The sequence below is a fragment of the Cetorhinus maximus genome, chromosome 31, assembly GCF_964194155.1.
Source record: "Cetorhinus maximus chromosome 31, sCetMax3.hap1.1, whole genome shotgun sequence".
Classification (NCBI taxonomy): domain Eukaryota; kingdom Metazoa; phylum Chordata; class Chondrichthyes; order Lamniformes; family Cetorhinidae; genus Cetorhinus; species Cetorhinus maximus.
The window spans coordinates 15,380,047-15,402,218 of record NC_135909.1 but is presented as its reverse complement, the minus strand read 5'-3'; the positions used below and the strand labels follow the sequence as shown (position 1 = coordinate 15,402,218).

General features: G+C 44.0%; 1 protein-coding gene and 1 non-coding gene across 3 annotated transcripts in view; both read right to left on the bottom strand.

The window, feature by feature from the left end:
- Positions 1–22,172, bottom strand: part of LOC144670298 (uncharacterized) — a 940,207-nt gene that overhangs the window by 565,853 nt on the left and 352,182 nt on the right. The window lies entirely within an intron of this gene.
- On the bottom strand, positions 18,503–18,585 carry trnal-cag (transfer RNA leucine (anticodon CAG)). Its single transcript has one exon. It is a non-coding gene; the product is annotated as a tRNA-Leu (tRNA).

Below are 22,172 nucleotides of genomic sequence, written 5' to 3'. Positions count from 1 at the left end.
ACTAGGTTTCCAGAGGAGGTGGCGTTGGGATAATGTCGCTAATCACTCCATGATTATCTGAATTGAAGGCTGCTCATCCACTGTGCTTCCCACGCATGAGTTTAAATCCTGTTTTTGTATGGGACGGCGTTATGCAGAAAGGAAATCGGAAATTACCATCAGACCCAAGTTATGACGTTTCCTGTAATACCGTGAATATCAATGTTTCAGGGACGATCTGATTGAAAATGTTACGATGATTAAATAACATTCTAGCTTCGTTTTTTAGTCTAGCGGGCAGTGTGCAAACCATTTAGCTTGTACTGGGGTGTTAACAAGAAGCATTGGGAATCGAAATTCCTGCAACAATCTCTCTCCCTGCCGTGAGAAAAAGTCGGTCTCTTTCAACTGTGGGTGTTTATCTCTCATTGTCTGTGACATTTCTTCAATTAACAATCTACTTCTGCCTCTCCTTGGAGTGAAATGTCTTCTGTCGTCTTTCCTTTGCTGTGAATGATGATTCAGTCAGTTGTTCTCTTGCTCTTTACAGTCAGGAGTTTGTGAGTTCTATACTCACTCCAGAGTCCCGAGCACAAATCCAGGCTGACGCTTTAGTGCAGTAATCAGTGAATGCTTCACTGTTAGTGGTGCCATCTTTTAGATGATATGGTAAATTGAGGTGCCCTCTGCCTTCTCAGCTGCAGTTTACCAAGCAGAATTTCGGAGAGGGGCGGGGGAGTTATCCCATGGTGTCGGAGCCCACATTCATTCCTCAATTAAAATCACTTAATAACAGATTTATTGTCTTTATCACGTTGCTGCTCCTGGAAGCCGGCTGTGAGCATATTTTTAAACAAATTGTTCCAAAACATGGTGATTGAAATCCTGTCAGGAAAATTCAAATTCCTATTGAAAACTCTGCTGAGTGAACTTCATTGGACAGCAGAGAAATCAGGTGAGGAATTCGAGTAAATCGACACCAGAGGAAAAGTCAACGTCAAAACTGGATCACCTCTTGTGAAGATCAATGAGTAAAAGCTGAGAACTCCGCGCATCATCATTTCATTGACCAGAGACACTCACGGAAGTGTTTTGTAAAATGTGTCTCTAATGCAAACCTGAAGGAACGAAACCTTCCCAGTTCATGGTGATATTGGGGATGGAATTCCATTTTTTAAATAAGTGATTAAGAATGAACGATCATGTCTGTCAAAATAATGATTATCTGTGTCTTTGACGTGATGATGTCTCCGCTATGCTGATAATCTTGTCCTTCTCATGGTCTATGTCTCAGGGAGAACGCTGCTGTCCAATTAAGCATGGGAATTATGGCAGGGTGTCCTGTATATCCGACATAATGAAGCTAATATGTATAAACTTCACTATATCGGGTGCAGATAAGATATTGGTTTTCGTTTTTGTTACTCAGATAATCATAGAGTGATAGAGAGCAAGGGAAGGCCGTTCAGACCATGGCCTGAAATGGGCTGAGAGAAAGGGGAAATCCTCAGCTGGTGTATTTTTGCAGCACTTCTGCTGCGTCCGTGTTTGAAATAAAACGATTTGAGAGATTGGTTACAGATTGAAGTGTTTACTGGAAGCAAGAAGCTGATGTAAATTTACTATGAAGCAAATTCAGAGGTGATTTTGTGTCGCAGACAAATGTTATTTTATAGTGTTAATGAGAATTTAAATAAACTGAGTATGGTTTCAATCCATCGGTCGCTGGGTTAGGAGGCCAGCACGCTTCTGCAACGCCAGTCTCCTCCAAAGCAACATTTTTCGACTGCCTATTACCGTTGTTTGGTAGCCAAACACATATTCACTTCCTCATTACTTTTTAAACAGGAGCACAACTATTGGGAAGCTCACCCAAACTCCACAAATCCACTTACGCTACCACGAATGTACCAGACAGGGAAAGTCACACAAGAAAGTAGCAAGAGACTATCAGGATAAACACAATCGCTGACACTAAATGGTGCCGAGCAAACCAGCAAGATATTACAATGGAGAAACTGATCATTTATGAAAAGGTATTTCCTGCTGCATAAAGATAGGGCCTGTTTTAAATGTAATTCCTATTGTGTAACTGCTCTCTCTGCTGTACAACTGATCCCTCTGTGGTGAAACTGTGATTCTGCCGTTGAAACATCCTCACCGTGGCTGTGTAAAATGCTTCCCTGTTGTGCAAATGTGCTCCCGGCTGTGTAAATATGATGCATTGTGTGCAAAACTTTTCTCTGTTCGATAAAGATATTTCCTCTAGTGTAACGATGTTCTCTGTTCTGTGAGGAGGTTTTCTTTGGGAAAATATGTTCTTCCTGGTTTCATGGTCTTCCTTGTCAAATGCTGCCTTGATATCAAGGGCAGTCGCTGTCACCTCGCCCATTGAGTTCAGCAGTTTTGCCCATATTTGGGCCAAGGCTGCAGTGCAGTCGGGGCTGAATGGTCCTGGTGGATCCCAAACTAAGCGTCAATGAACAGGCTATTGCTGAGTAACTGCTGCTGGATACCACTGTGGAATACCCCATCAATCATTTCCTTATTTTGATAGGGGGAACAGTAATGGGGCGGTACCTCGCCGGGTTGGATTTGTCCTACTTATTTTTTGTGGACATGACATACCTGTTGGCATAGCCAACGACTTCCACATCTCGTTTGGGGGCGGGGGGGGGGGGGTGCGATTGTTCCGGGTCTTTTGTAAAGCTCTCGTTAAACCAGAATGGGATGACTGTGGCTGTTAAACCCTGGGAGAAAATGTGATTGTGGGATACATGAAGCATCTAATAAACTCTGCTACTGTACCTGAATGAGATGTGTCCTGTATCTGTCAATCACAGGTAGTGCTTCCGAGTGTAAGATTTATTCTGTATCTCAGTCTGTCGAATGGTTTGTGAGATGGGATTCCTTCTTTATCGGTCAATGTCTAGTACTGCATGTGAGGGCGGGGTTAATTCTGGCTTTCCCCTTGTCTTCATCCTTCTCCCCACCATCCTCCACATTGAATGGATCATCACTTGTCATTTCTTTACAAGGCAGGGAGTTGTTGTGAACTGAATATTCTGCCGGAAAATGTGGTGGAAGCAGATTCGATATAAACTTACAAAAGTGAAATGAAAAATATGGTATGGAAAAATATTTTAGGGCTATTGGAAACGACAGAGGAGTGGGGCTGATTTGCTACAAAAGAGCTTGCTCAGAAATGGTTAATACAAATTCATCCTCTTGTATTGCAATTTATAATGAAATGGCGGACAGCTCTTCCCAGAATGCTCGGGGTGATGTATAACGGTCTATCTCCAACAGATAGGCACTGCGCAGGTGCAATAGGTCGTCCACGGGAAATCATGCCTACCACGAGCATGCGCGCCACAGCTTCCGGAACCTGAGCGTGGCCGAGTGCAGTCTCAGTAAGGCCGAGTTTCAGCGGCTCTCAGAGCCCGAATCAGAGCCGCCGGGTCCGGCGGACGTGCGGAGAGGGACCTGGGGGACGGCACCATGAAGCCGATGGTGCAGCGCCTCCCCCATCCCAGCCGCCGCTTCCCGGTTTCTTCTCCCGTTTGCACCGAGTCTTTGATGCGGTAACAGAGAGGGTTGGGGAGGGTGATGCTGTTCATGTGGTTTACATGGATTTCCAAAAGGCATTTGATAAAGTCTCACACAACAGACTTGTGAACAAAGTTACAGCTCATGGAATAAAAGGGACAGAGCAACATGGATATGGGATTGGCTGAGTGACAGGAAACAGAGGGTAGCGGTGAATGGTTGTTTTTCAGACTGGAGGAATGTTTATAATGGGAGGAATGTTGATAGTGGAGTTCCCCAGGGGTCGGTGTTAGGACCCCTGCTCTTCCTGATATATGTTAATGTTGGTGCACGGGGCACCATTTCAAAATTTGCGGATGACGTTAAACTTGGTGATATTGTGAACTGTGAGGAGGAAAGTGTTAAAACTTCGAAAGGACAAAGGCAAGTTGGTGGGATTGGCTTACAAGTGGGAGTGGTAAAAGGTCTACCTCGGAATTTCACAGGACCGGCTCTGGGGAGCATGCACACTCAATGTCTTGGGAAGTCAGTACATTGAATAGAGCGGTTTCTGAGATGCAGGGAATTGTGGGAAGTGCAACCACCATGAGCAGATGTTAGTAAGTGTTTTTTTCCAGGCTGACTGTCAGTGACCTGAAATGTGATCTCTGCTTCTCTCTCCACAGATGCTGCCTGACGTGCCATGTATTTTGAGCATTTTCTCTCCTCATTTCAGATTCCTAGTATCCACCTGATTTTGCACGTGAATTATTGCTGGTCTTGCTCACAAAACCGAGGCCAGAAACACAAACTGACAAATGCAGATCCCTTTTGCTTCAGGGTGGATGTTGGACGTGGAAATCGTTCTTCACTTTCTTTGAAGGGATGTTCCTGTTGGCTGACTTTGAATTGCGGAGCAGAGAGAGGAGACATTGATGGGTTTAACCACGAGCACTTTTAAGAACAGTAGGGCCCAACCATTTCTGATAAAAGGTCATTAACCGTTTCTTGTACAGTAACAGAGACTGACAGGAAATGAATTTCACATTTACATACATGAACAAAGAGTGACAGAGTTAGTTCCACCCACACTGAATGTAAAAGAGATTGATAGAGAGTTAATTCATTGAATCATACATTGATTATGGCACAGTGGAAGGCCATTCAGCCCATTATGACTATGCTGGCCATCTGAAGGAGCAATTCACCTCATGCCACTTCACTGTCTGTTCCCCATAGACCTGCACTTTGTTCCTTTTTGGATAATAATCCAATTCTCTCTCGAATGCTTCGATTGAACCTGCCTCCCCCACATTCTCAGTCATATTCCCCAGCTACTCGCTGCATGACAAGGTTTTTCCTCATGTTACCATTGCTTATTTTGCCAATTACCTTCAATCTGTGCCCTCTGGTCCTATTTCTTTCTAACAATGTGAGGAAAAAAGTCTTCCTGTCTACTCTGTCACACTCACAGTAACAGAAACTGACAGAAAATTAATTCCACATACATAGAGTAATGCAGCTTATTAGAGTTTTGATTCGAACTCATGTACGGTAATGGAGTCAGACAAAGAGTTATTTTCACATCACATCCAATACCAGACTTTGGCTGGAAGGTAGAACCTTAGAACCATAGAAAAGTTACAGCACAGCAGGAGGCCATTCGGCCCATCTTGTCCATGCCAGCCCTAGGACACCCGGGTGCCATTTCTAATCCCACCTTCCTGTACCCGCCCCATAGCCCTGTAGTTTACAGCAATTTAGGTTCAGATCCAGGCACTTTTTAAAAGAGTTTAAAGTTTCTGCCTCTACCACCAACTTGGGCCGCGAATTCCAGACACCCACTACCCTCTGCGTAAAAAAGTTTTTCCTCATGTCCCCCCTACACCTTCTGCCACTTATCTTGAATCTGTGTGCCCTTGTTCTAGAATTCTCCACCAAGGGAAACAATTTTATCCTGTCCACTCCATCTATTCCCCTCATAATGTTGTACACCTCAATCAAGTCACCTCTCAGCCTTCTTTGTTCGAAGGAAAATTACCCCTACCTATCCAATCTCTCCTCGTAGCTACACTTTTCTAACCCTGGCAACATTTTTCTAAACCTCCCCTGCATTCTCTCCAGAGCTATTACGTCCTTCCTGTAATGTGGTGACCAGAACTGCACACAATACTCCAGTTGTGGCCTCACCAGGTAATTCCACAATCACACATAGCAACCAAGTTTGACTGAAATTTAGTTTCACACTCACTCACAGTAACTGAGACTGACACAGAGTGAAGAGCACACTCACTGCATGACTAAGACTGACAGACATGGAATTAATTCCACATCTATGTACAGTAACAGAGCTTGACATGTAAGGTATGAATTCCACACCCATAGACAGTACCAGAGACTAAGCAAAAGTGAGTTGATTCCTCACTCACATACAACAGAGACAGAGAGTTACTTTCACACTCATATACAGTAACACAGGTTGACAGATGATTAATGTGGAATTAACTTTTTTGAAGTAACTGAGCCTGAAAGAGAGTTACTTCCATAGGCCTATACAGTAACAGAGACTGACAGACACAGAATTAATTCCACACTCCAATACAGTAACTGACAAACTTAATTTTATTCACCGAAAGTAACAGGTTATCATGCAAAGAGTTAATTTCACACTATTGTACAGCAACCAACATGGTCGGGATAGAAAGCTAAATCAGCACTTGCACACATAACAGAGATTCACACTCATATGCAATAAGAGAGATTTGCAGAGAATTAATTGCACACTCTAAGTAACGGAGGCTGACAAGTTGTTTGTTTATTCCTCACTCACATAGAGTAACATAGACTAATATGAGAGTGTGGAATAACTGTCTTAATTACTCTCAGTCTCTGTTATTGTAGGTTAATTCCTCACTAAAACATTAGTGGAAATTGACAGGTCCTTAATTCCACTCTCAGATATCCTAACAAAGACTGTGAAAGAGAATTCCACACTTACAGTAACTAAGACCGACCGATAGAGAGTTAATTCCACACTTACATACAGTAACTGAGACTGAGCAATGGAGACTTTGATCCACACTCACCTACACTAACAGAGACTGACTGATTGTAGTTAATTCCACACTCACATTCAGTAACAGAGACTGACCAATAGACAGTTAATCCCGCATTCACACACATTAACAGGGACTGATATAAAGATTTAATTCCACATTCTCATACAGTAACAGAGACAGACCGACAGAGAGTTAATCCCTCATTCACAAACATTAACAGGGACTGATATAAAGATTTATTTCCACATTCTCACACTGTAACAGAGACTGACTGAGATTTAAATTTCACACTCACATTCAGTAAGTGATGGACAGAGACTGAATTCCACATTCACATGTAGATCAGACTGAGGTAGTTCCACACTGAAATAGAGCAAAAGAGATGAACAGAAAGGTCAATCCCACAATGACAAATTAAAAATACAAGAAAGAGAAGCAGGAGAAGGCCATTCAGCCCATCGGGCCAGCTTCGCCATTCAATACGACCATGGCTGATCTGATTGTGGCCTCAACTCCACTTTCCCGTCCATCCTATAACCCTTGACTCTCCTGTAGATCAAAAATATGTCCACTCCACTTGAATATATTCAATGACCTGACCCACCCTCCACTGCGCTCTAGGGTTCTGAATTACAAAGAAAATAAATTCCTTCTCATCCCCACCTTCAATGGGAGATGTTCATTTTTAAACTGTGCCCTCTGGTTCTAGTTTCCCCATAAATGGAAACATTCCCCTCAACATCTACCCTCAGAATGTTATATATTTCAACGAGATCACCTCTCCTTCTTCGAAACTCCAGTGGTGATTGGCCCAACCTGCTTAAACATTCCTCATAAGACAACTTCTTCATGTCAGGAATCAGTCTAGTCAAACTTCTCTGAACTGTCCTCAATGCAAGTATATCCCTCCTTAAATAAGGAGACCAAAACTTTACACAGCGCTCCACATGTCGTCTCACCAATGACCTGTTGTCATAGCAAGACTTCCCTACTTTTATATTCCACCCCGCCTTAGAATAAAGGCCAACATTCCATTTACCTTCCTAATTACTTGCTGCAGCTGCACTTTAACATCTTGTGATTCATGTACAAAGACACCCATATCCCCCTGTACTGCAACATTGTGTAGTCTCTCTCCACAGTATCACAGTATTTTTACAGTGCAGAAGAAAACCATTCGGCTCCTCAAGTCTGCACTGGGTCTCTGAAAGAGCATTCCATCTAGTCCCACTTCCCTGCCTTATCCCCGTAACCTTGCACATTTTTTCTTTTCAAGCAGCAGTCCAATTCGCTTTAGAATACCGCGATCAAACCTGCCTCCACCACACTTTCAGGAAGTTTGTTCCAGTCTCCAACCACCCTCTGGGTGAAACAAAAATATTCTCATCACATTTTCTCCTTTTGCCAATTATTTTGAATCTGTGCCCTCTAGTTCCTGATGTTCTCTTGAGTGGTAACAATTTATCTCTATTTGCCCCGTCCATACCCCTCAGGATCTTGAACACCTCTCAGCCTTCTTTTCTCCAGGGCAAAGAGTCCCAACCTCTCCAATCTGTCCTCATAGCTACAGTTCTTTACTGCTTTAATCATTCTTGTGAATCGCCTCTGTACTCTCTCCAATACCTTCACATCCTTCCTCAAGTGTGGTGCCCAGAACTGGAGTCAGTGCTCCAGATGAGGCCTAACAAGTGTTTTATACAATTTCAACATAACCTCCTTACTCTTATACTCAATGACCCTGTAATTAAAGCCTATGATACTATATGCTTTATTAACTGCTCTTCAACATGCCCTGCTATGTTCAATGACCTATGTACGTATGCACAGAGGTCTTTCTGTTCCTGCACCTCCTTTAGAGGTTCTCCCTTTATTTTATACTATCTCAGCAGATTGTTCCTGCCAAAATGAATCACCTCACACTTTTCTGCATTGAAATTCATCTGCCACTTGTCTGCCCATTCCCCCAACATGTGTATGTCCTTTTTAAGTTCACAGTTGACAATATTTCTAATCTTTGTATCGTATGCAAATTTTGAAATCATACCCAGCACACTCACAGTCTCGGTCATTAATATATATCTTTTAAACAATGTTTTGTTTTTCTATTCTTCCCATCAAAGTGGAAAACTCACATTTTCCCCACATTGTATTCCAAATGTTTGCCACTCACTTAACCTATCTATATCCTCTTGCAGACACTTTGTGTCCTCCTCACCACCTGCTTTTCCACCTATCTGTGTGTTGTCTGAAAATTTGTTGATGGTCTGTACCTTCATCTGAGTCATTAATATAGATTGTAAAAAGCTGAGAACCCAGCACTGATCCCTGTGGCACTCTACTATTTGCAGTCTGCTTACCTGAAAGTGGCCCACTTGCAAACAAGAACAGAGACTGATGGACAGAGTGTTAATTACACATTATTATAGATTGACAGAGAGTGAATTCTGCACTCATACAGTAACAGAGACTAACAGTGTGTTTTTGCCATACTGAAATACATTATTGGAGACTGCAGGATATAGAATTAATTCACACTCACAAAGTAACGGAGTCGATGGAGAGAGAATTAATTCTACTTTCAGTTACACAATAGAGAAGGAGAATTATTAATGCTGCCCTCATATGCAGTAACAAAGACTCAGTTGATTACACTCTCACATGCAATAACAGCGATGAACAAAGGATTAATGCCCCACTCACATACACTAATAGAGAACACCAGATACAGAATTAATCCCGCCCTCTCTCACACTAACGAAGATGGATAGAGATGTAATTCTGCACTGAAACACAGGGGCACAGATCGACTAACAAAGAGTTAGCTGTGCTCTCAACCACAGTAACAGAGATTGAGGGAGAGTTAATTCCACATTCACATGCATTAATAAAGGCTGGCAGATACAAAATTAATTCCATTCTCAAATAGACTAATGGAGACAGATAGGTAGAAAGTTACCATGATTCTGCCCTGAAACACAGTAACAGAGACTGCCAGATAGAGAGTTAATCATGCACTCACGTACAGATTGACAGATACCAGGGATTAGTTAATTCTACATCCCCGTACAGTAACAGAGATGGACAGGGAGAGAGTAAATTCCACACTCTCGTACAATAACAGTGACCTGGTTCTCACTTGAATAATTCATCTGACGTGTGTCACACGGCCTCTTTATTGTTTCAGCATATGTTCTATCTTCCTCATCATCCAAGGAGCCCAGGCTTTGGTTTCCCTCCCTTCTCCCTTATTGGAATGTACCTAGTCTGTACCTGAAAAATCTCCTCCTGAAAGATCATCCATTGCTCTGTTACAGTTTTTCCTTTCACTCTCTGCTTCTATTTCACCCTGGCTAAATCCCCTCTCTTCCCATTGAAGTTAACGCTCTACCAATCACTCTTACCCAAGGGTGCACCCACAGACACTTCGTTCACGTGGCCAACCTTGGCCCACCTCCTTCCCCAGCACCAGATCCAGCAATGCCTCCTTCCTAACTGGACTGAGAACATTCGGGTCCAGGAAGTGCCTCTGAACACATTTCAGAAATCCCCAGATATCACCACTCTATAGTTCTTATACATCTGTGATTTCTCTGCAGATTTGCTTCTCTATCCCTCTCACTACACCTCCCTTTTTTCCTTATCTCTCTTTCCTGAACACTTTGTACACTTGAATATGAACCCGACCCTCACCATTTTTAAACCATGTTTTAATCATTGCCACTACATCATTTTCCCACATGGCTATTTGTGCTTTGAGATCACCAACGTTATTCACCACGCATTATGCGATTACAAACATCCAATCTAAACAGTCCCTTGTATCCCTCTTAGATTCTTCTTCATCTACTCCTATCTTATATGCTCCGACTTCCTTCTCTAGTTATTCCTCTTTTCTACTTCTATATACAGATTCCCAGCCCCTGTGACCTTAGTTCAAACCCTCCCAACCACACGAGTGACGCTCCTCAAATGGACATTGGTCCCAGTCTTGTTAAGGTGCAACCTGTTCCTTTCAAATAGGTGTTTCCTGTTCCAGAACTGGCCCTAATGTCCACGAATCTTAAGCCCTCCCACCTCCTGCACTGGCCTCAAGCCACATATTGACATTTACATTTACATATTTACATTTCTACTCCCACTAGCACATGCCACAGTAATAGTAATCCAGAGATTACTGCCTTTTAGGTCCTACTTTTTAACTACCTCCCTAGCTGCTGAAATTCTGACTGAGGGACCACAATACCTGTCCTCCCTGTGTCATTGATACTGACGTGTACCACAACCTCTGGCTCACTCTCTTCCCCCTGCAGAATATTCTGCACCTTCTCCGTGATGTCCTTTACCCTGGCACCAAGGAGACAGCACACCATGTGGGACTCACAATGACGGATACAGAAATGCCTGTCTGTCCCCCTGACTATGGGATCTGCTCTAACAACTGCATTTCTACTCTTCACTTTTCCCTCCTGTGCAGATTCTTGCCCATTGACTGCAGTTCTTCAGGGTGTCACCATTCCCAGCAGTCCCCAGTGCTGAGTACCGGTTTGACAGTGGCACACACCCCGCAGACTACTGCATTTCCTGCCTGTTCCTACTCTTCTGGATGGCCACCCAACTTCAATCCTGAACACCCTCTTTCCCTTTGGGGTGTTCACCACCTGGAATGTACGATCCAGGAAAGTCTCATCCTCCCTGATTCTCTGCAGTGATTCCAGCTGCCCCTCAAGGTCAGAAATCCTGAGCTCGAACTCAAGCAGCTGGAGACACTTGTATACAATTGGCCCCAAGACACATGAAGTGTCCTGAGGTTCCCACATGGGGCAGGAACTGTAAACAACAGGTCACAGCTGCCCATCCATGATCTAAAACAAACCTCTATTCCCTCTTTTAGAATCCAGTTTGTACCTTGTTTAAATTATTAATTTTATTTAATGCCTCTCGACCTGCTCTGCATTAATAGTCTTATTACGCTTATACTTACTGTTGTTCTTACCCTGATTGAAACGTTTAATTTTCCAGCTCCTAGTTTAAATCAGTGCCCTAATTTAGAGAAATCGGCACAAACCAACCAGTTCCCTTCTTTCCCCTGATATCATGCTTTGACTATTTATTATAACCATGGCCGGTTTGCTCCAACCCCTCCCTCACAGCTCTTTATCCCCCCCACCGCTCTCACTCTTCTCTCCTTCTCTCTCTCATTGCTGCTCTCGGGCTGCTCTGCCGCTGCTCTTTATCCACCCTCCAGCCTAACTCAACTTTCACTCTCACTCACCCTCAGCTCCTACACAGTCCCAAGTTATTGACTGTTTAGGAAATTCTCGGATCTTTGCTCCAAGATGGATGATCTCACACTTCCACATGTTGAACATCTTCAGCCAGTTTTGTTCACTCACGGAATCTGTCAATGACCCTTTGAAACTTGCTGCTCCCACCTACACTACTAACCATGTCACCTAACCTAGTGTCATCAGCAATCTTGGATATCGGCACCTCCTCGGCACCATCTCCAGTGCAATCACTTCCTTCCTATAGTGTGATAACCAGAACTGCACACAGGACTCCAATTGTTGCCTAACTAGTATTTTATACAGCTGCAACCTTCCTGCTCTTATATTCTATGCCTCGGCTAATAAAGGCAAGTATCCTATATGCCTTCTTACCTACCGGTGCTGCTCCCTTCAGGGATCGATGGACATTTAAACCAAGGTCCCTCTGATCCTCTATGAAATTCTGTGATCAGCCCATAACGACCTGCCCCCATCATTCCACTTATTGCTACTTTTATTTCAGCTAACCCTACTTCTTTATCACAAAGGGTTGCCTCTTCCCCTTTAACCCCTCTTCAATAAAAGTGCTCACTTTCTCCACCGACAATTTGCAAATGTGTTCTTTTGCATATAACCCTTGTTAAAGAAGAGGTACCAGAAGGACAGCCTGTGCTTAATGTTGCTAAGGCTGTAGGACTTTATGAGATGTAGCTGAAGATTCTGCGGGATGTAATAGTGGAAATTGTGAGGGTACTGGCCAGAATCTTCTGAATTCTATTTCTTTCTGTAATGGACAGCTACAAACCACTTGTTTATTCCAGGACACTAAAAAAATTAATGTGAATCAGAGCTGAGCAGATTCTAACGTCGCACGTCTCCAGTTTTGTTTTTTTTACTGAGAAACCAGTCCTCCATGTAAGCTTTTTGCTCAAAGAATGAGACCCCCGCTTCCTGGGAACACAGCAGCGATACCTCCAAGATCTGATTTACAACCTTCAAACTCAGTGAAAGGCTTTCACCCTCCCCTCGGGGTCTGACCGTCACTTCACAACCAACATTCGGCTGGGATGGGCAGACAAAACAACTTCCTTCCCCGCAGTCCCCCAGCACGGACTGGATAATCTCCCAAGCTCGTATTCCACGAATGTTACATTGCTCCACCGATTTGTGTTATTCCCACAAGCTCCGGCAATCTCAGCCCAAATGCCCAGGCCTTTTATTCTCTCGTTAACTAACATTTTGCCTCCTTATTAAGTCCATCCTGAGAAGAGGGTCTCGGTATTCCGACTTCCTCTGCAGACATCCGGTTGCTGCTAATGGACCAAAAGAGGCCTAAAACCTGAAAGAAACCCTCTGGCACAGCCCTCTGAACATGTCTCCATTAGACCGTGCAGACAACACCTGCTTCATAGAGAACAATGGTGAGAATATGAGCAATTTCAGTGCCAGTATTCCATGGGAATAGAGGATACATGATAAAACAGAATTTACAATACTGAATGGATCCTCTGGGAGCAGGACCGTAGAGGATGAATTCCTGGAGTGTATACGGGATGTTTTTCTGGACCAATACATTGAGGAACCAACGAGAGCACAGGCCATCCTCGAATGGGTATTGTTTAATGGGAAAGAAAAATATTGGCAATCTAGTTGTGTCCCCCCTTTGGGGATGAGCAATCATAACTTGTTAGAATTCTTCATCAAGATGGAGAGTGACGCAGTTGATTCTGAGACTTGGGTCCTGAATCTTAATAAAGGAAATTACGATGGTATGAGGTGCGAGTTGCGCTATGATGGATTGGGAAACATTATTTAAAGGGATGATGGTGGGTAGGCGACGGCAATCATTCAAAGAACGCATGGGTGAACTGCAACAATTGTTTATTCCTGTCTGGAGCAAAAGTAAAACAGGAAAGATGGCCAAGCCATGGCTTACAAGGGAAATTAGAGATAGTATTAGATCCAAGGAAGAGGCATACAATTGGCCAGAAAAAACAACAAACCTGAGGATTTGGAGCAGTTTAAAATTCAGCAATAGAGGACCAAGGGATTGATTAAGAAGATGAAAACAGAGCACGAGTGTAAGCTTGCAGGGAACATAGAAAACGACTGTAAACGTTTCTATAGGTGTGTGAAGAGAAAAAGATTTGTGAAGACAAGTGTGGGTCACTTACAGTCAGAAACAGGGGAATTTATAATGGGGAACAAAGAAATGGCTGACCAACTAAATAAATACTTTTGTTCTGTCTTCACAAAGGAGGACACTAATAACATACCAGAAATGTTGGGGAACACTGGGTTAATGAGAGGGAGGAACTGAAAGAAATCAGTATTAGTTGGGAAATGATGTTTGGGAAATTGATGGGATTGAAGGCCGATAAATCCCCACGGACTGATCATCTACATTCCAGAGTACTTAAGGATGTGGCCCTCGAAATAGTGGATGCATTGGTGGTCATCTTCCGAGATTCAATAGACTCTAGAACAGTTCTTACAGATTGGAGGGTAGCTAATTTAACCCCACTATTTAAAAAGAGAGGCAGAGAGAAAACAGGGAATTATAGACCAGTCAGCCTGATGTCGGTAGTGGGGAAAATTCTAGAGTCCATTATAAAAGATTTAATAGCTGAGCACGTGGAAATCAGTGGCAGAATCGGACAGAGTCAGCATGGAATTATGAAAGTGAAAACATGCTTGACAAATCTAGTGGAATCTTTCGAGGATGTAACCAGTAGAGGTGATGAGTGGGAGCCAGTGGATGTGGTTTATTTGGACTTTCAGAAGGCTTTCCACAAAGTCCCACGTGAGAGGTTGGTGTATAAAATTAAAGCGCATGGGATTGGGGGCAGTGTATTGAGAAGGATAGAAAACAGTTTGGCAGACAGGAAACAAAGAGTAGGAATAAATGAGTCTTTTTCCGAATAGCAGGCAGTGACTTCTGGGATACCGCAGGGATCATTGCTGGGATCCCAGTTATTCACAATATATATTAATGATTTAGATGAGGGAATTAAACGTAATATCTCCAAATTTGCAGATGACACAAAGCTGGGTGGGAGGGTGAGCTATGAGGAGGATGCAGAGATGCTTCAGTGTGATTTGGACAAGCTGACTGAGTGGGCAAATGCATGGCAGATGCAGTATAATGTGGATAAATGTGAGGTTATCCATTTTGGTAGCAAAAACAAGAAGACAGATTATTATCTGAATGTTTTAAATTGAGAGAGGGGAATGTGCAGCGAGACCTGGGTGTCCTTATACACCAGTCGCTGAAGGTAACCATGCAGGTGCAGCAGGTGGTAAAGAAGGCAAATGGTATGTTGGCCTTCATAGCCAGAGGATTCGAGTACAGGGACAGGGATATCTTGCTGCAATTATACAGGACCTTGGTGAGACCACATCTGGAATATTGTGTGCAGTTTTGGTCTCCTTATCTGAGGAAGGATGAACTTACTATAGAGGGAGTGCAACGAAGGTTTACCTGACTGATTCCTGGGATGGCGGGACTGACATATGAGGAGACTGAGATGAGGAGAAATTCCTTCACCCAGAGAGTGGTGATCCTGTGGAATTCGTTACCACAGAAAGCAGTTGAGACCAAAACATTGTATGCTTTCAAGAAGGAGTTAGAGAGAGCTCTTGGGGCGAAAGGGATCAAAGGATATGGGGAGAAAGCAGGAGCTGGCTATTGAGTTGGATGATCAGCCATGATCATAATGAATGGCGGAGCAGGCTCGAAAGGCCGAATGGCCTTCTCCTGCTCCCAGTTTCTATGTTTCTATGACTCAAGTCAAAGTCGAAAAACCCAGTGGATTGTTAGAGGAAAATTTAACCACTGGACAATGGCAGCTGAAATACAGACCAAAAAAAAGTTCCTGACCTTATTCCCTTTATTTCAAGTTGTTTACAATCAAATGAAGAAATAAAAACTGTTGGAGGGAATTTCCATGATTTATGGAAACACCAACATCCGCCAGTTGTCAATCACTCAGCCCCATCAGACCCACCCACACTGACGGGAGCTTCCTGCATCCAGCACTGGCCCTGTCGCACTCACCAGCTGCTCACCCAGACCCCACTCTCACAAACACTGAACATTTGCATCCAGGACCTTCAAATTATTTTTAACAATGAGAAAAAACATATTCACATTTCATGGCAGTTTGGTTGAACGGAACAAATGTTCAACTTTTCACCGTCACTCGGGAACCACGTTCGACATTCCTTCAATCAGTTGTATAAATTATCGGCTGTAAAGATTTATTTCACTGGGTTAAATAATTTCCATGTGAGGAATGTTCCAGCGTGAGAATGGAGGGGGACGGGCTGACTGAGCTGTGTCTTCACCGCTTCTGGGCAGTGGGAATGTTCACCCTTCATTCTGCCCCCATTCACTTTCCCAAGGGGAATCTGCAGATTCTCCAATCTGGGCCCTGAGATTTATTCTTTGGTTCCTTTTGATTTGTCCCTTTTCCTGACTGACAATATTTTCCAAAGCTCGGGATAAACATCCCGCTTGCATCGTGCCTGTGTTCGGCTGGAAGCGGCCGATAGTGACCCCGAACTGGTCACCTCCACACCGACAGATACAACACGGTCACACTCTGCTTCACTGAGATTAATGCCGAGAGCGGATTCTAGGTCCAATGCAACAGCGAACACTTTTCATTTGAAGGAATTGTGGGTTATTAAGGTGTTTTGAAGGTCCTGATTTTTTGTAGTGCATCCATCCCAAACGCTTTGGGTTTTTCCTGGAGTGATACCTAATATCCCTCTTTGGGAAAGATTAAAGTTAATTGGAACGTGTTGACCAGGTCATGAGGATAACTCCTTGAAATTGTTACGTGCTGCCAGCTTAACAACACCTAAACACTTGATACTTTTGTTCACAAATGAATTAAAACCAAATTTCCGCCCCGCTGTAAATGCAGAATATTCAGTATTTTAACCGGAGTCAGAAACAGGTCAGTCACAGATATTCAGTGAGTTCCCGGAAAACAGGATATAGAAACTGCTTGTTCCAGCGTTCATACAGTAATCTGCTTTGATCTCTCTTCCTCTTATTTCCCAGGATGATGTTTGAATTCTGACCCAGTGACGTTCCCCTTGTCTATTCAAAATCTCGATGTTCGTGTTCCGGGCGTCAATTGTTAAATAGAATAGAGCCCAGCTCTTCCAGTAGCGGCACACTGGGGAGAGTTTCTCATTGTGTGTGGTAACTTCCACTAGGTCTCTTCTTCGACGGTTACAGAAAGGAAACCCTGTCATTGTTAAAGCCTTTGCAGAGAGTCCACTGTAAAAGGAGAGACCATTTTAACCTTAAATTCCAGATTTGGCCCTGTTATAAAGCAAGCGCCCAACTGCCCAGATGAAATCCAACGAAGTCAGGTTCTGCTGGGATTTGGACCCAGGGTCTCCTGTTTACTCGGCAGGTGTTTTAACCAATTAAACCACAGAACCTAACGATGCTCAATTACCCGCAAGGAATTGCTAGAAACCCTTCGCAGATCTGGTAGTATTTGTGAAGAGTGAAACAGTTTAAATTTCAGGGCGCGAACTTGCACCAAAAAGACCTGAAACGTGAATCTGTTTCACTCTCCACAGATGCTGCCAGATGTGCTGAGCAATTGCAGCATTTTCTGGCGATGTTTCAGATATCCAGCATCCGCAGTATTTTGCTTTTGTACCAAAGGACAATGAGCTGCCTTTCCTGCCCTGTGGGTTATTGCAGGACAAAACAAAAACCTTTAAAGATGCTGACCAGAGTCAGTCTGCTGAGCTTTCAGAAAGATTTCAAATGATGATGTGAATCTGCACCACTGAATATCAAGGCCATCACGGTTTAGACAGCTGTAATGAACAGCTGCTGTTACAACTTTAGATCAGACAGTGGAGGATTATCACAGGCGCTCTGTCAGACTGCATGTTCCTTCAGACAGGTTTCCAACTGGACACATGGAATGAGCGGCTCTGAACATTAGTGGTTGAGGTGGAGATTTCTCATAGGCTGAACTGGAGTTCCAGTTCCATTCCCAGACATTTCCCTTTCTCTTTCTGAATCTATCTCTGTCCTCTTGCTCATTTACACTTTTCATTGTTTCATCATTAGCGGCCACGTCTTCAGCTGTCTGAGCCTTTAGCTCAGCAATTCCTTCTAGAAACATCCCCAGTTCACTCTCCCCTTTAAAATCTATCAGTTTTACGAAGGTTTTGTTCAGTTGTCCAAATATGTGGCTCGATGTCGAATGTTGCTTGATAGAACTCCTTTGAAGCGCTTTGCGGAGTTGTATTAAATCTCGGAGCTGTTGCTGAAATCGATCAGTGAAATGAGCTGTGTTCCGGTGACCAAGAGCTTTTGTTTTATTCTTTCACGGGATGTGGGCGTCGATGGCTCGTCCAGCATTTATTACCCAACCGAAATTGTCCTTGAGAAGCTGCCATCTTGAACCGCTACAGTCCATGTGGTGTAGGTGCACCCACTGTGCTGTTAGGGAGGAGGTTGCAGGGTTTTGCCCCAGCGACAGTGAAGGGGCGGCGATCCAGTTCCAAGTCAGGATGGTTTGTGGTTCGGAGGGCAGCTTGCTGCTGGTGGTGTTCTCATGCATCTGCTGCCCTTTTCCTTCCAAGTGCTGGAGGTCTCGGGTTTGGAAGTTGCTGAAGGAAAATTAGTGTTAGGAGTGGGATTTGAACCCACGCCTCCAGAGGAGACTGCGACCTGAACGCAGCGCCTTAGACCGCTCGGCCATCCTGACGTTTCTGTAGCATGCTCGGCCACTAAATCCATTGCATTCGGTACAAATGGTTCTGAGTTCCACATTCATCGTCACTGCTTTAAAACACTCGATGTGATTTTCCTTTTTTCAGCACCTGTTCCTGTATCTGAGTCTTATCCTTCCCCAAGCCGCAGGGGGGTGAGGAGCTCCTCTCTTCTGCCCTGCTCACCTTCATTGCTTTCCATTTCTCTCCTGGTGTTTGACAAGGTGTTTACTAAAACCCGCTTTCACAGCCATATTTCCACCGATGCTGCCAGACCTGCTGAGTTTTTCCAGGTAATTCTGTTTTTGTCATTGCTGCATTGCTCTGTTTTCTCAAATCAACAAAGACCCAATTCCCGCCCGACCTGTTCCTCACACGAAGGTGTTCAGAGTGTAAGGTCTGAGCGACGTGAAGTGTCCAATTTGAGAGTTACATCCTGGATTAGTAAATTTGCGGATGACACAAAGATTGGCCGAGTGGTTAACAGTGAGGTTGAGTGGCTTGGGCTACAGGAAGATATAAACGGGATGGTCAAATGGGCACATAAGTGGCAGATGGGATTTAACCCTGAAAAGTGTGAGGTGATACACTTTGGAAGGAGTAATTTGACAAGGAAGTATTGAATGCATGGCAAGACATTGTGAGGCTCTGAGGAACAAAGGGACCTTGGCCTGTGTTTCCATAGATCTCTGAAGGCAGAGGGGCAGGTTGGGACTCTTGCCTTTATCAATCGAGGCATAGATTACAAAAGAAGGGAGGTCATGTTTAAGTTGTATAGAACCTTATTGAGGCAACAGCTGGAGTACTGTGTGCAGTTCTGGTCGCCACATTATAGGAAGGATGTGGTTGCACTGGAGGGGGTGCAGAGGAGATTCACCAGGATGTTGCCTGGGATGAAACATTTAAGTAATGATGAGAGGTTATATAGACTTGGGTTGTTTTCCAAGGAGCAGAGAAGACAGAGGGGCGACCTGATGGGCAGAGTGGATAGGGAGCAGCAGTTCCCCTTAGTTGAAGAGCTAGTCACAAGGGGGCATAATTTCAAGGTTAGGGGCAGGAGGTTTAGGGGGATGTGAGGAGAAACGTTTTTACCCAGAGGGAATGCACTGTCTGGGAGGGCGGTGGAGGCGGATTGCCTCGCATCCTTTAAAAAGTACCTGGATGAGCACTTGGCACGTTGCAACATTCAAGGCTATGGGGCCAAGTGCTGCTAAATGGGATGAGGTAGGTAGGTCAGGTGTTTCTCACGTGTCGGTGCAGACGCGATGGGCTGAAGGTCCTCTTCTGCACTGTGATTCTGTGGGATTCTGTGACTGAGGAAAATCACCAGAAACTGCTGCACACAAAGAGCTTACTGGAAGGTCAAATTATATCGTTTCAGTGAGTCATTAAAGCCTCCTTCGAGCAGATTAAGCAGCATTTCCTGTGTTTCAGTGATACATTCTGATCTGAATTTAAAAGGAAAGGGTAAATATTTGTCATACTCAAAAGATCCATCCGCCGCATGACTGAGGCGAGCTCACTTCTTGATCTCATCACTGACAGATACAAACACGAATAAAGCATAATAAACGAGAGGGAAGTGATAGATTACAATTCCGCTCCCCCCAATTAATGTTAACCAAAGCATGAATGAAATGGATTAATCGGCGGATTTTTCAGGATTTACATTTCCAATGGTAGATCGAGGAACTAGCAGCTGGGGCCAGAAATAACCATAAGACCATAAGACATAGGAGCAGAAATTAGGCCATTCGGCCCATCGAATCTGTTCCAACATTCAATCATGGCTGATAAGTTTCTCAACCCCATTCTCCCGCCTTCTCCCCGTAACATTTGATCCCCTTACCAATCAAGAACCTATCTATGCCGGTCTTAAATACACACAATGACCTGGCCTCCACAGCCATCTGTGGCAATGAATTCCATAGATTCACCACTCTCTGGTTAAAGACGTTTCTCCTCATCTTTGTTTTAAAAGGTCTTCCCTTTACTCTGAGGCTGTGACCTCGGGTCCTAGTCTCTCCCACTAATGGAAACATCTTAACCACGTCCACTCTATCCAGGCCTTCCAGTATTCTGTTAGTTTCAATCAGATCCCCCCTCATCCTTATAACCTCCATCGAGTACAGACCCAGAGTTCTCAAACGTTTCTCATATGTTAAACATTTCATTCGTGGGATCGTTCTCGTGAACCTCCTCTGGACCCTCTCCAGGGCCAGTACATCCTTCCTGAGATACGGGTCCCAAAATTGCTCACAATATTCTAAATGTGGTCTGACCAGAGCCTTATAAAGCCTCAGCAGCACATTCCTGCTTTTATAATCTAGTCCTATCGAAATAAATGCCAACATTGCATTTGCCTTCCTAACTACCGACTCAACCTGAAAGTTAAGCTTAAGAGAATCCTTGAATCGGACTCCCAAGTCCCTTTGCACTCCAGATTTCTGAATTCTCTCCCCATTTAGAAAATAGGCTATGCCTCTATTCTTCCTACCAAAGTGCATGACCTCACACTTCCCCACATTGTATTCTATCTGCCACTTCTTTGCCCATTCTCCTAACCTGTCTAAATCATTCTGCAGCCTCCCCGCCTCCTCAATGCGACCTGTCCGTCCATCTATCTTTGTATCATCTGCAAACTTTGCCAAAATGTCCTCAGTTCCATCATCTAGATCATTAGCGTATAAAGTGAAAAGTTGTGGTCCCAACACTGACCCCTACGGAACTCCACTCATCACTGGCTACCATCCTGAGAAGGACCCCCTTATCCCATCTCTCTGCCTCCTGCCAGACAGCCAACCTTCTATCCATGCTAGTACCTTTCCTCTAACACCATGAGCTCTAATCTTACTGAGCAGCCTCCTGTGCGGCACCTTTTCAAAGGCCTTCTGGAAGTCCAAGTAGATAACATCCATTGGCTCTCCTTTGTCTAACCTACTCGTTACCTCCTCAAAGAATTCTAACAGATTTGTCAGGCATGACCTCCCCTTGATGAAACCATACTAACTTTGCCCTAATTTACCATGTACTTCCAAGTATTCTGAAATCTCATCCTTAATAACGGACTCTAAAATCTTACCAACAACCGAGGTCAGGCTCATCGGCCTGTAATTTCCAGTCTTTTGTCTCACTCCCTTCTTAAACAGGGGGGTTACAATAGCGATTTTCCAGTCCTCTGGGACCCTCCCTTTCTCCAGTGATTCCTGAAAGATCACCACTGACGCCTCCACTTTCTCTTCAGCTATCTCCTTCAGAACTCTGGGGTGTAATCCATTTGGTCCAGGTGATTTATCCACCTTCAGACCTTTCAGTTTTCCCAGCACCTTCTCCTTGGAAATGGCCACCATACTCACCTCTGCCCCCCGACTCTCTTGAACTTTGGGGATGTTACTTGTGTCTTCCACCGTCAAGACTGACGCAAAGTACCTATTCAGTTCCTCCGCCATTTCTTTGTTCCCCACTACTACTTCTCCAGTGCCATTTTCCAGCGGCCCAATGTCCACTTTTGCCTCTCTCTTACCCTTCATATATCTAAAAACACCCGTTCAATCTTCTATTATATTACTGGCTAGTTTACCCT